We start from the raw sequence: 14,245 nt of genomic DNA, 5'->3' as shown, positions 1-14,245 counted from the left end.
ATATATATATATATATATATATATATATATATATATTATGTAAAATAATAAAGTATATAATAATATTATCATAAATTTGCACAGCACTTATTAGGTACTTAAGGAACATCTATATATCTTTACCACGATTTTCTGAAATTTTATCGTACAAGTTTTTAGAATTGTTCTTCTAGAATTGTTAATTTTGTCGCATATAAAATAAAAAGAACATCTCAGTAAATATATATGTATCGTTCTGTTATATTCTTGTCAATTACTTTGGAAAATTAGCTGCGAATAAATCCGGATTATGAAAAAAATATACGCGCAAAATTCGCGTATAAGAATCTCTTTCCTAGAACGAATTAAATTAGCGCGATTCTTTCCTGTTCTTCGCGAAGAACCTTGTCAGGCATTTTAACGTGCGACACATGCTCGCGTATCCATTATGCAAATACGCGAATGTCACGTCGCGTGTATATTCATAATTTCTCTATACGTAACACAGTGCACGCATATGTGTGCGTGCGTATACAGGGTGGTCCAGAAGAGATGGGCATCAATAATAAGCATTTTTAAGCAAAATTAAATCCTTTTTAGTGATAGAATGGCATAAAAGTTCTATTACAAACAGAAATTATTTTCTTTGCAAAATTTAATTCTAATATTATAAAGAAGAAGCCAATGCCTACGCTTATGCCTATTATTAAGATAATATTATTTTGTTGAAATAAATAATTGAAAGAAACTCAGGATATATATCCAATTCAATTTTCTTAGAGAATGGAAGAATTACGAGTTCGTCAGTCGATATGTATTCAGAATGTAAAGATAATTGTGGTGAGTTTAATTGTTGATGCTATAAACGCGACTGATTAGTTTACAGATACATGAATTGTCAAGTCTTCTGATCACAAATAAAATGAGAGTATTTTAATATAATAGAAGACGCGATTTGAAACTCTCTTACAGTCATCACTCATAGATGACATAAACATGAAATTTAATGCTAATAATGACGAACATGCGAAGTCATTAAAATTAAGCCGGATGAGACAATCGATGCCGGATCCCATCTTTTTTAGACCACCCCGTATACATCCCCCGTAATACATGCAGGTGCCGCGGTGCTATGTGCACCCCGACCGTGTGCACGCTCGCGATCTCGCCTGTGGATGCATCGCACGCCCGTGGACGCATCGCAAGCGAGGCCGACGCAGCCGTGTGAGCTCTTCATGTGTGTGTGGGTGTAGCGTCGGCGGGTGCTGCGTACACACCGGGTAGTGTAGGATCAATATAAGCGATGACACAGCGAGAGCTCATCTTTAAGCCACGCCCACGAGCAGGCCGCGAACGAATGCAGACGCGAGCCCGGCCGAGCGCGGCCAATCGGCGTGGCGCATCGATTTTTCGTGCCTTTTTCCCTTTTTTTTCGCGAAAGTGAATTTCTTCGCGAGGCTGACAAGGCGGCGCGCGGCGGTGAGGGCGAAAAGGGAAGAGAACGCGGTGGGATGGGGAAGAACGTGGGCGAAGGCTTAAAGGGTGAACGTTGGAGGATAGAAAGGAAGCGACGAGGAGCGACGAGGAGAGAGAGGCGGGGAGAGAGAGAGAGAGACAGAGAGATGGAACCAGTGACGGCAGTTGAGGGAAAATACGAGGGGATGTTGGGGGAACAAGGGGGGCGGGAGGGGGAGAGAAGCGCACCGGAGAGAGACGACTGTGGAGAGAAGGCGGAGGATGAGGATCGATGAGGACGGGGTGACTCTTCCATACCAGGGGTAAACGAACCTCCATTTCATCTACCCTTCATGCCGTTATCGGTTGTCTCTTTTTCAATCGAGGGAACCTTCTGCTGCTAGGGACATCGAGGTGTACCGCGGGCTCATCCTCTCGCACGTATCTTGTCAGCCGAAACCAGCAGTTCTTGTCGTTTTTTTTTTTTAAATTATATTTGTCGTCAGTCTAATCTAATTCGTGTATCACTTTTCACGAAAACGAAATTTTTCTCGCTCGATGCTCGATTAATTAATCATATGCCTAAGATTACATTACGGGAGCAGAATCTTTTTAACGAGCTGTAATACAGATTTTAGAAGATGTTTATGGTCTTGCGAAATATTAAATTACTTGTTAATTGGACATGAAAAATATTATCAAATTTTTTAGTGACTGTCATTTTATAAATTACTGTCATCATATAAGTTACTTTCACGTTCGATGGTAGTAATTTGTTGAATTGACGGAATAGTTAATGTGAATATTTTTACTTATTAATTTAAAATATATGTTCCTGTTAATATAATTGACGAATAAAAAGCCACATTTCAAATAAATTTCCGGCAAAGATACGGATTATACTTTCTCTGATAATTTAAGATAATGTCATAAAGCTAGATTAATATAAAAAATGCCAAATATGTGTAAATAATCTCTAATTCTTTAGAAAAGTTTATATTAATATTTATATAAAATATTAAGCTAATTTTATGTTTAATACGAGGTTCATTTCACTTTAATTAAGAGTTCGTACGAATAACTGAACCTCTTTTGCCATCTTGCAGTACGATAGATAACTATGCGGAGAACGCTTGTTTTATCACCCGCGATAATACACAGTATTGCATTTGTTTGAAACAATTTGGAATTTATTTCTAATTTCTTATTTTTGCGTTACGCATTATTTTTTTTACAAAAATTTTTATACACAAATAAAATTAATTAGTTCTATTCTTAATATACATATAATTTAATGTAAATCACTATTCAATAAATTATCGCTGTATATCTATGAAGCTCTACTATATAATGTTCGATAATAATCAGAATCTTAATGAAGTTAAAATTGTATGAAGTTGATAGAAATATATGATCTTGATTAAGAAATAATACATTTTTTATCAATTGGTTTAGAACTTCGGTACTAAATTAATATAGCATATTTAAAAAAATGCGTTAAAATAGAGAAGAAGCATTTTTGTATTTTATTGTATATTCAATTAAGTCACGTGCAAATATCTCAATTAATTAATCACACATGTAATTCATTGCATACAAATAATGCTACACTCTTAAGCATGTGTCGCCAAAAATTGGAGGTACACGTTGAAATTTTGTCCCTACGTAATTACGAGGGACATAAGTCATTCTTAAGCATGTGTCGCCAAAAATTGGAGGTACATGGTACCTCGAAGTTAGGAAGTACGTTATGGGCAACGAATATTCACCCGACAAAAAAAATTATTTCGAAATTTTATTATTATTTTTTAACTAAATTTGTTTCTTAAGATGCAGTCTATGATTATAAATATTTTTTTGTATTTGAAAAACACACTTACCTTGGTGGGATTTGAACTCGGGACCTCTGCATCGTGAGCCAACTGCCTTACGTGGTCGACTACTTCTTAATTTGAAGTAAACGTTATATATAGTCTACATATGTCATACCAGCGCAAATATATAATTTTTCAAAAATTATCTTAAGAAACAAATTCAGTTTAAAAAGAGTAATAAAGTTTCGAATTGGATATATGATATAATATTGCCCGCTGCTATTCGCGAATGTCTTTCGTTCAACAAATGTCGCGATCATGCCATGGTTGGCTACGTATACGAGGTATACGTATGTAGGTAGGAGGTATATACGGAAAGCCCCCTAAAAATCTGTACCTCCTATGACACGTTCGTGCACGCGTCCGCGTCGAGTGCTTCGCGAATGTCTTTTGTACGAGGTACATATGTAGGAGGTACACATTTGTACGAGGTACATATGTACGTACGAGGTACGTATGTACGGGGTACATACGGGAAGCCCCCTAAAAAACTGTACCTCCTAAAACTGTATCTCCTAAAAAATTGTACCGTGAATTTATAAATGCGGTACCTCCAATCGGTACCTCCTCCTTTATCAGTACCTCGTGTATTCCGTACCTCGTGCTACTGTACCGGGAAAAGTATCTCCTAGCAGCATGTAACTCCAAATGTCATTTCCATTTAAAAATTAGTACCTCGAATTTGGAGATACTACGCGGTACATGCTTAAGAGTGTACGACTACGTAGTTCACTTGATGGAATTGACGGATTCTAATATATGGACACGATATCGGATATACCATGTCTAGTGGCAGATTTTGCATTAAAATGCACACGTAATATCGTTACGACAATTCGAATTTCCGATATGCTGTCTTTATATGATGTCAATCGCTTCGATTCTCCCGAAAGACCATGAAGGATTATTTTTGCGTACCTGTAGCATCGGAATTTGTACTCACCGGCATCGTAACCATTTCGAATCACGAAGCAGCGTCAATTGCGGCAAGTGGAATGTGGCAACGATCGTGAAGATTCGCGATAATCGTTTACGTTTTAGCGTTTTTGCGCGTTATTCTAATCAGCACTTCCGGGTAGAAATCGCGCTTGTTGCGCATTTTTAACGTAAAATTAATGCGGGACGATCGCGTCTCGCGTCCTGTTCTGAATCAACGCGCCGCGGCGCTTTGAATCGTTTTGTATTAGCAATGTAGAATACGGAATTATTTTAGGGTACGTGACGCCATCTGACGCGACTGAGTAACACGACTAATATGCGCATTGATCGAGAGATGTCACGTCTATAAATTTCTCAGCTGTGCAATCGCATTATTTTTATTGTAGACGAATCATTGGAATTATTGATAATAGAACATTTCGGATATATTATTGTTTAGGTGACTTGCAAAACATCACAGATTTTTCGTCCGGATATATAGTTTGCTTAGCGCGAGCGAAAAGTCAATTTCGAACGGGCAGGCGATGTAAGCGTTTAACTTGTTTGTACAGTTACGAGAATATTATATTTCGGTCTTCATAGACATTTTAGTATTTTTTCTAGACTTATCCTCTTCTCTCCCTACATTTTACGATCAATATTTTTTAATTATTCCGAATTAATATTTTATAATTAGCTTTCAATGTGAGAAGATATAATATATATCCATCCTAGTATCCCACAATAATTTTCTTTACTTTTTGCGTAATTGTGTTCTGGCATTCACGATTTACATAGATATTCGCAGGAATAGTTCGTGTGGAGGAATTTTAGAATAATGAGATATTTAAATAATAACTTTTTTTTATTTAAAAAGACTAGATCTTCTTTACTTTGGAATAAGTATTTTTGATTAATCGTTGACTTCAACGAATTATTTACTTATAATTAACTTATCAATATTCTGTCAACATAGATAAACTTATAAATATTTTATTGTTTGGTATATAAAAAGTAAGATTAGATTATAGAGAGTGATATAGTTAGAAATTTTTCTGTAAGCATTTCTGCTGATTGAATTGATCACCATCAATTTAGTTTATTGGAATTTGATTGAAATTGCCATATTCCTAGTTCTTCTGTTTACAATTAATTTATGCATCGTCCAAACTTAAAATAGGAATAAAAAGTTATATGTATGTGCGTGCTACGTTCAAAGTTCTAATTTAATTTATAATTAAATGGCTAATAAATAACTAGAAAGGTAATTTTATAAAATAAAATTCATAAAAGAGAGGCAATTACTATTGTAATTTATACGTTAACTGTAAGTAGAGATTATCGCAAAGCGAACGATTCGGATTATAGATTTTATTAATATATTTCTGGCTCATGTGTTATTAATAAAAAATCAACAATAATTTGTAATATTTAATTTATTTATTAAATCGGAGTAAAAAGTTCCAAAAAAGCTCTCTTTGTCACTCACTGCTTATATGCATCTGAAATGATATTTTAATGATATTGAATTTCTACTTGTGTGTGTACGTATCATTTCTCTCGACAAGTTTTTTATATTATTATTTTGAATAATATCCGAGGAAGCATTATAACACTTTCATAATGGCACAACAAAGGTGTTAGAGAAATCTTCCTATTCATTTTATTATGTTAAAAATAGGAAACGATATCGCGTAAAGGTGCGATTTTATTGACGCTAGAAACCAGCGGCAGCGTCAAGAAAATGTAGTGGGGGAAGAAGTTCAGACCGTCTCAACTTTTTAGCGTACCGCAAAATTCAACGAAACTTCTTCCCCTACTACATTTTCTTGACGCTGCCGCTGGTTTCTAGCGTCAATGAAATCGCACCTTAAGAATATTAAGTATGAATAAATCTTTTTAGAAAAAGGGTAACGAAAAGGAATAAATAAATTTTGAGATATTTCTAAAAGAAGGAACAAGGAGCTCGCGAAAATTTCATAGTTTCGATAAATATTGTGCATATGTGCATTGTTATGTGCTACAAGGACCGGTTCACCAGCCCTTATATGAATAGAAAAGATGCTTATGTTTGTATTAATTTCTGACCCAACTTGCGTTGGGTACACAAAAAATTAGTCTATAGACTCATCAATTGTTCCCCTCCACGGAAATCTTTAGTAAAAGGCGAAAGATTTATGCGTGAATTGAAGGGAAACCAGAGTGCCGAAGCGTTCTCTGGCTCGTCTTATTATAGTATACGGTGTTGAATTTTACTTACGAGAAAGCGAGCCATCTAGTGGCCGCTATAAGTATTAGCGCAGAAGCGCGGGTTGCGCGGGTTGCGCGAGCCGCGCGGGCCGCGCGGGCTTGTTATTCCGGTTTATCTTCCTGGCAGTGCCGCATTAACCGGTTTTGCGCCCATGAGCTAAAATATTTCGAGCGCTCTTTTATAAGATGTGATGTCATCTGGATAAAATTTCTTTTACGAGTTATATTAGATCATGAAAAAGTGCTAAAATTATCATTATTATTATATATATTATTATTACATATTTTATGGCCTCCTTATCAAGTGTCCATAAAAATTTTACAAAATTCATAATTTTAAAAATTAATTTTTTTTCGAGATTTTGTTTTAAGAAATCCTTTTTTTAATTTTGGCTGAAATACATACATAAATAACCAAAAAAGCGCAACAAAATACAAAAATTGAAGGATATAATAAATATAGATTTTCAAAGTTAATAATAAGTAGAAGTTAAAATGTTTTTTTTTTTCTATATTTTATATAATACGGAAAATTCATCAATAATTTAGCAGTAAAAGTTCTTTCTAAAATTCTTTCTAAAATTTGCCGCTCTCAGCGGCAATAGTCCATTCACAATCAGCCTATGCCTTAATACGGCACGTACTTAGTTTTAACGTAGCCGACAGCTTCACTCGGTTGTCGCTTGATATTTTACAATTAATCATTTTAGCATTTTAGGAATACGTGTATATCCATAGCTGTACTATGCATATTAAATATATGTGACATAATATAATTAATCCCGTTAAATAATTTTAAATATAATTTAATTTATTTTATACCTAAATGTGTGGTATAAAAAATTTTTCTTTTAAATCTAATTCTGGAGAGAGAGAGATTTTGTCGTGTATAAAAATCTTTGTAAAATTATTTTCTGTTTCGTGTACTGAAATTTATTTCAGAAATGAGCATTACAGAATTTTGTTGTTTCTTGTAGAAATGAAAATATCAATCGAAGTTAGTAGCAGAACGACCAATCTATTGTCGAAGTCTTAGGACTGTCTGTGCACCGGTAGAAGATAAACCTGTAGTAAATGGTATCTAATAAAAGTAACGGAATCACAAGGATCCAATTCTCTGCCGCTACCGCGAATTTCCCACTTCGCCCTGTCCCGTTCTCGTGAATTACTGCTGGCTGCGCACCGAAAAAGTTTTTGCTAAATTTCGTTTGCCCTAATCTTTGCACATAAAGTGCACATATAGATAAGGTATATAGCATAGTCCTTGAAGCTATTTTATGTGTATCTGCAGATACATATTTTTTCTGTGCGCGTATTATAGTTCTTACGATTCAATTCGTTATTTAGGTATTACAATGTTCAATATAATATGATAAATTACAAAATCTCAGAATGTTTGTACAATTTTAATTAAATTCTTTTTAATTGTTCTTGTTATATAAATGTATTAAGTTAAGATAATTAAGCATTTTGTTAACATTTAGTTTATGAATCTGTTTTATTTTATTTTTCATGTAAATATGACTGTGTAAAAAATTTTAAATTCTTGATTTGTGTTTAAACTTTTACAATTAATATTTGTACGCTCTTTTAGCTCAATTTTTAATATTTTTGATTAATGCGGAGTATTCAACATATCAAGCATTTTGCTGAACTTTGTACTTTATGTGCGAGTACTCAATCACGAAGGGGGCGTAGCTCAGATGGTAGAGCGCTCGCTTAGCATGCGAGAGGTACCGGGATCGATACCCGGCGCCTCCAGGTTTATCTTTTTGCTGCTTTTGCGAAAATTTGTTGCAACGAGAAAGGAAGACGAGAACAATAGTTATTAGAGAAATATTCTTAAAAATTTTTTTTTTAATTTACTTTTTCTTGATACGAAAATATATCTTTTTATACTTTCATCAGAGAAGTCTTAACAATCGATGGCTTAAATAAAACGTTTATCAGGAATAAATGGAATAATGCGGTATAATTCGGAATATATTGATATCTAAATTAATTATTTAGATATTTTACATACTAGCCTTGTAAAAGCATGCGTCAACTTTTTCTATGTAGCAGAACGTTCTCACGTCACGTAGGCGCCGTGGCTTAGTTGGTTAAAGCGCCTGTCTAGTAAACAGGAGATCGAGGGTTCGAATCCCTCCGGGGCCTCAATCCCGTCAAGGGGATACTGTTTTTATTTTTTTATTTATATTGAAAAGTTTTTAAGTATTAATTTATAATATGTAATGTGCGTTATTTGCGTATTATTTGTATTCTTGAATTAGTATTATTTATTGCATATAGATAAGGCCTGTTCTTTTTAGCTGAATTTCTTGTACGGTTCTGTATCTTCTTTTTCTTTTCACACTGGAGAGAAAAAGAGAAAAGATAAACTGTGCAAGAAGTTCAGCTAAATAAAACAGAGCTATAAACTCGCTGAAGAATTAAGTGAAACGATTACTGAAAGTAAACATAAATTCAATAAATTAATATACTTTGTACACGCAGAAATTTTGTTTTAATTCTTTTATTCTTTATTCTGTATTATATAATTTCTTATTTTTTTATAATTATAAAAGGCGATGAGTAGGATAATAATTATCATATATTTATTATTAGCGAATTAAAGTAGTTAATAATTGATAAAAAGATAAGAGAGATTATATATATTACTAGTGGCTGCAAAGCTTTCTATTATTATTAAAAAATATATGGCATAACGATTGCTGTCAATATATCACTATCTGATTTGTATTCGGTTTTTAATAAAATGATTTTAACTAATTCAAAATGACATAAAAATTGTAATTATGGTCATGCACCGTTTGTAAAATTGTAATTACGGTAAAATAATTAAAATAAAGACTGAGGGAGCAGGCAGCATAAGAAACAATTAGCCATGATAATCACTTTATTCATTTCGTTCATGGCCACATTTTATATAGCTTTTTAAAAATATTATATTTTATGCAGACAGTCTTGTGATACACTTATTGAGTGCAACTAAAAAGTCTGATAATAATAAAAAAAGTGAACTATTATTGCTGACATAATATTTCCTCCTAGAAGTTAATAATTATTAAAATATTTTTCACATATGTAATCTTCAAAAATATTGAAACAATATCTGTTATAGGTATAAGCATTAAATATGAACAAAGTATAAATAATTTTTTATGAAAAATAATTGACAAAACATCTTAAAAAATTCCTAAAATCTGCACAGCAAGTGTGTCAGATTTACTGTACGCTCGAGAATTTTTAGAATTAATAGATGCTTTATTATACAAGAGTAATAGAGTAAGTTAAGTATTGTATTACGTGTGAATATGTTATGCAAATACTTACGCAAAATAAATTTTTTAAATGAATATATTACCTACAATAATTATTTATGCTTTTACGATGCTACTATATTTTATATATCCTGTTAGATCTAAATAGATTAAAAATCACTCACGTAATTATATTTCTTGGTTTAAAAAAGTGTGACCGTGAACAAAGTGATTATCATGATCAAACCTTGAGGAAAGAAAAAGTAAAGGTCTAATTTAATGTTACCAGGAATATCTTGTGTTTTTAGAAGCACTTTGGATATTACGTAAGTCACTTTACTGTATTTTATTCTTGTTTAATTATTAATTACTAATCTATCCTATTCAAATTATTATTTGCATAATTGGCATACCGTCTTGTACAAATTACTTATAAATATATGTCAAAGTGTATAAGTACGAAGAGTATAAATTAAGAAAAGCAATTTTTTTACTTTTTTTGTTTAACAATTCCCCTCTGCTCCTAATCCTTAATCGTAATAGTTCAAGACAAACAAGTGTATATTATAACATATTACGCAATAATTATTTAACGGGAAAAAAAGGATTAAAGTAGTCTCAGGCAATTTTAAACAGGGAATTTGAAAGTGACACAAAATCCTCGTCTTCTGCTTTCTATTTGTATTGCTCTTCTACTCTCTCTTTCTATTTAAATAGAAATTAATCTTTGGCTTCTAAATCTTGTATTAATTATAAACAATATTAATTGTAAATGATTAAAACTTAAATATATTTAAATAAAAAACTTAGCAAAAATAATATTAATATATATACCTATATATATTAGTTTTCTCGAATTTACAAGCAGTACACTTCAATATTTCATATTTGTTGCCTTTATTTTGCTTGGCGTACAATGACAAAAATTAATCTATACCACGGAAACTGAAAAAAAAAAATTTAACTTGACATATTTTATCGATCGTGGAATGTAATGTGTGTCATATATAACACTTGCAGCAGTGGACTGCCAAATTGAAAGTCGCGAAAGTGGGTCACTGAGAAACCAGTTGGATTAACAAAAAGACGGGCTCGTCCGGGATTTGAACCCGGGACCTCTCGCACCCTAAGCGAGAATCATACCCCTAGACCAACGAGCCATGTCGAGAACTGGCTGCTTCCGTAACGGTTGACACCTCCCGGTTTATCAAATATCAGTCAATCATATACATATATTGAACATGTGACTTGTTTCATCCATGTACAATGATAGGCTAAATTATTATAGATGTTTAAATGTATTTTAAAGTCTTTTATCTAAGAGTCTGAACAAATTGAAATCAAAATATCTAATAAATTCAAAGAACTAACAAATTGAAAATTAAAATATATAATTATGTTATAATATAAAATATCATTACTTTTTTATAAAATGTACTTTAAAAATAAAAATGTCAGGTAAAGTAACGAAAAAACAAGAAAATCTTCTTAACAATAAAAGAAAAACGCATATTTAACGAATAGAACAAATAATGGACACACTGTGAGGAAGGTAAAGAATTGAATGTTTCATGATACGATTCACCATTCAAACAAAAGATATGGCAGATAGCCAATGTTGCGCATGTAACGACTTCAATTACATTAAGTATTTTTTATTAGATAAATAACTTCTTTATGTGTTAATTTTGTCTCATCTTGATTACGACCATGTGGGACATCAAGAATGAAAAAGTTTTCATAAGGCTCGTTGGTCTAGGGGTATGATTCTCGCTTCGGGTGCGAGAGGTCCCGGGTTCAAATCCCGGACGAGCCCGCAATTCTTTCTTTTTGCGCTTTATTTTTCTATATTTGCATTGAAAGTAAATGATACTTAAGCCGATTGCTTCGTACTGTAACGTCAAAAAGAAAATAATTGAACGGAATGGATCTTTTATTTACTTATGTTAGAAATAATAATAATATGCGAAAAAGTCTCATTAAAAAATTAGTTAATTATATTAATTTTTTAAATACAATAAAACTTACTTTAGATATGGTATTTCTTTAATGCGTAGTAATACAGGTATTTATATAGAACTGTGTTTAATCTAACGTTATCTTAGAATCAAATATAATCTGAATTTTTTATTATTTTTATATTTAAATAAAAAAATAATAATAATAAGTGCGGAAAAATGTATTAAAATTAACTAATATTGATTTTTTAAATATATTAAAATTATTTTATGTATAGTTTTGTGTATTTAATAAGTAGTAGTAATTAAAAGTTTTTATATAGAATTGTGTTTAATTATCTAACGTTATTCAAAATTGATATCACAGCAGTTATACTTACGAGAAATTTATTTATGCTGTAAAATTTAAATAAAAGTGAAACGCAAATTGTTTCTTGTATTGCTTAAGGTGGTCCTTTCGCGGACCCAGCTAGTCAAGTAACAGTCCGTCATGAGGTAATTGAAAACAGACATATTGACAAACATTACACAACATCCCAATAATTATAATAATATAATATGATTTTACACGCACGATTTAATCGTATTTAATTATTTACTAATTAAAAAAATATCACAATAGTAGTGCGGTTGGACTCGATTTAGGTTAGGTCAGGCATGACAGTACGAGTAAAGCAATATGCGATTGGACCACTACTTATTTAACCTCATATATCAGAGCAAAACATTCGGCAAGCCTTTATTTTCAAGGTATGTACAAAATCCGGAAACTTCAGGGAATATTTTAAGACATGAATAATGTATTCATCTGATCGCTAAGTACATGTATTATTCGTTGAAAACCTCGGACGTGGCGATTTGCATCATTCTATCTTTCTCGTTCATTAGATGTAAACAAGGATAGAATGACAATGGCACGCTCCGCGAACGCACATTTAGAATGACTTATTTCTTGTAAAGTGTCGGTAACCTCACTTGATTTTTCGTACACATGCCCCTTATTACTGTATATTTAACATATATCAAATTTAGGTACCTATCTAATACTCGTTCTCACGAAAGGACCACCTTAATAGATTTCGATAAATTAATCGCAAAATTATAAATTATAAAGTTATATAAGTCATCATTGATATTTGAAAATAAAACTTTAAATCAATATGTGTTATGTAATTCGTGAATAAATCTTTAATTGTATTAATTTTAAATATAACAATTTTTACTACAATGATGTATTGACATTGATGAAAGAATTAAAGTCTCTTCTTATATAATCTTTAATATGGATAGTTTCTTGAGTCTTCATTGCGCTCACAGTAGAGTTACCGTTAAAACTGCAGGTAGTAATTGGACAAAAGTCACAAATTATGAAAAATCGATAGTATCTTAAAATCGGATAAGCTTTCCGTTTTTGGCAAAATAGAAAAAAAGAAGAAAGGAAAGAAGAAGGCATGTAGTAAGTTTCGCCGGGCATTTTATGGTAAAATAAGCGCTCTTCTGCTATACAGTCTATTCTTATTGCTTTAAAGAAGAAAAAAAAGGTATAAGAATATGCAATTAAGAGAAAATATATCGAGGGTGTACAAACTGATTTACAGGAGTTGACAAGTTTTTTTTCTATGGATTTTCTGAAAATGCAAGAACATCACAAATTTTATACGTATTCACATTAACTTGATTTTGTGCTGACACACTATTTCGTTTATGTCTAACTCTTATAATATTTTCGAATTTAAATTACGTAAATTATTCACGTTTTGCGATACGTTGTTTTTGATAAAGATGCAAATGGAAACCGAAATGCTGGACACATTAATTAGATTTGACGTTTTTTATTAATTCACGCATTTTAATTAGCTTGTTCTTATTGTGATGTGTTTCTTCTCGATTAGACATCTCAGAGTCAATAATTATATAATCATACAATTTTATACAAAAACATTTTAAATCAAACCAATAAAGATTACGTAATTAAAAATCCCGTTAGGATGAGTGTCAGTCATTCTTAATTAGTCAATTAATAAATATAATTAAATTGCAATAATATTATTTTCATGTACCGTTCAATTAAAATTAAAGAATTTAACAACCGTTTAATTAAAAGAAGAGGTCAGTTGAAGGCGAAAGAAGCGCGTTTTTCAGAGCACTAAAGAAAAATTGCTTCCGCGGTCAGCAAATTTGGCGCGTGATTACGGAGAAAGCAAGTGAAAGTTTTCTGGGTGGCGGTATTTAACGTTAGAGAATGGTATTCGACTGAAATTCACTTCCGAATCGTCCACCGGCTTGCGCGTCGATCTCGAGTCGTACGGATCAGCCAGTTAAATTTTTCTCGCGTAACGGCATTGTGTCCGATTCAGTGGTGTCAACGAAATATTATACGAATCACGGATCCGAGTGAAAGACGATGATGTTTATAGAAATGCATACGAAGTGAAATTCTCCGCGTTCCATGCAATACGCGTAGATCGTAGAGGTACGAGTTCGATAATTGATTGTATGAAAAGAAATAAAATAAAAGTCCAGAGATAAAGATAGTTGTCTTGAAAAT

General features: G+C 32.2%; 5 non-coding genes across 5 annotated transcripts; 3 read left to right on the top strand and 2 right to left on the bottom strand.

The window, feature by feature from the left end:
- Positions 1-6,311: 6,311 nt before the first annotated feature.
- Positions 6,312-6,432, bottom strand: LOC139817062 (U5 spliceosomal RNA). Its single transcript, XR_011733130.1, has one exon. It is a non-coding gene; the product is annotated as a U5 spliceosomal RNA (small nuclear RNA).
- Positions 6,433-8,164: 1,732 nt separating this feature from the next.
- On the top strand, positions 8,165-8,237 carry Trnaa-agc (transfer RNA alanine (anticodon AGC)). Its single transcript has one exon. It is a non-coding gene; the product is annotated as a tRNA-Ala (tRNA).
- Positions 8,238-8,559: 322 nt separating this feature from the next.
- Trnat-agu (transfer RNA threonine (anticodon AGU)) lies at positions 8,560-8,633 on the top strand. The gene has a single exon. It is a non-coding gene; the product is annotated as a tRNA-Thr (tRNA).
- Positions 8,634-10,827: 2,194 nt separating this feature from the next.
- Positions 10,828-10,899, bottom strand: Trnap-agg (transfer RNA proline (anticodon AGG)). The gene has a single exon. It is a non-coding gene; the product is annotated as a tRNA-Pro (tRNA).
- Positions 10,900-11,483: 584 nt separating this feature from the next.
- Trnap-cgg (transfer RNA proline (anticodon CGG)) lies at positions 11,484-11,555 on the top strand. The gene has a single exon. It is a non-coding gene; the product is annotated as a tRNA-Pro (tRNA).
- Positions 11,556-14,245: the final 2,690 nt, after the last annotated feature.

The sequence above is a fragment of the Temnothorax longispinosus genome, chromosome 7 (genome assembly GCF_030848805.1).
Source record: "Temnothorax longispinosus isolate EJ_2023e chromosome 7, Tlon_JGU_v1, whole genome shotgun sequence".
Taxonomy (NCBI): domain Eukaryota; kingdom Metazoa; phylum Arthropoda; class Insecta; order Hymenoptera; family Formicidae; genus Temnothorax; species Temnothorax longispinosus.
This window is presented reverse-complemented; position numbering and strand designations above follow the sequence as displayed.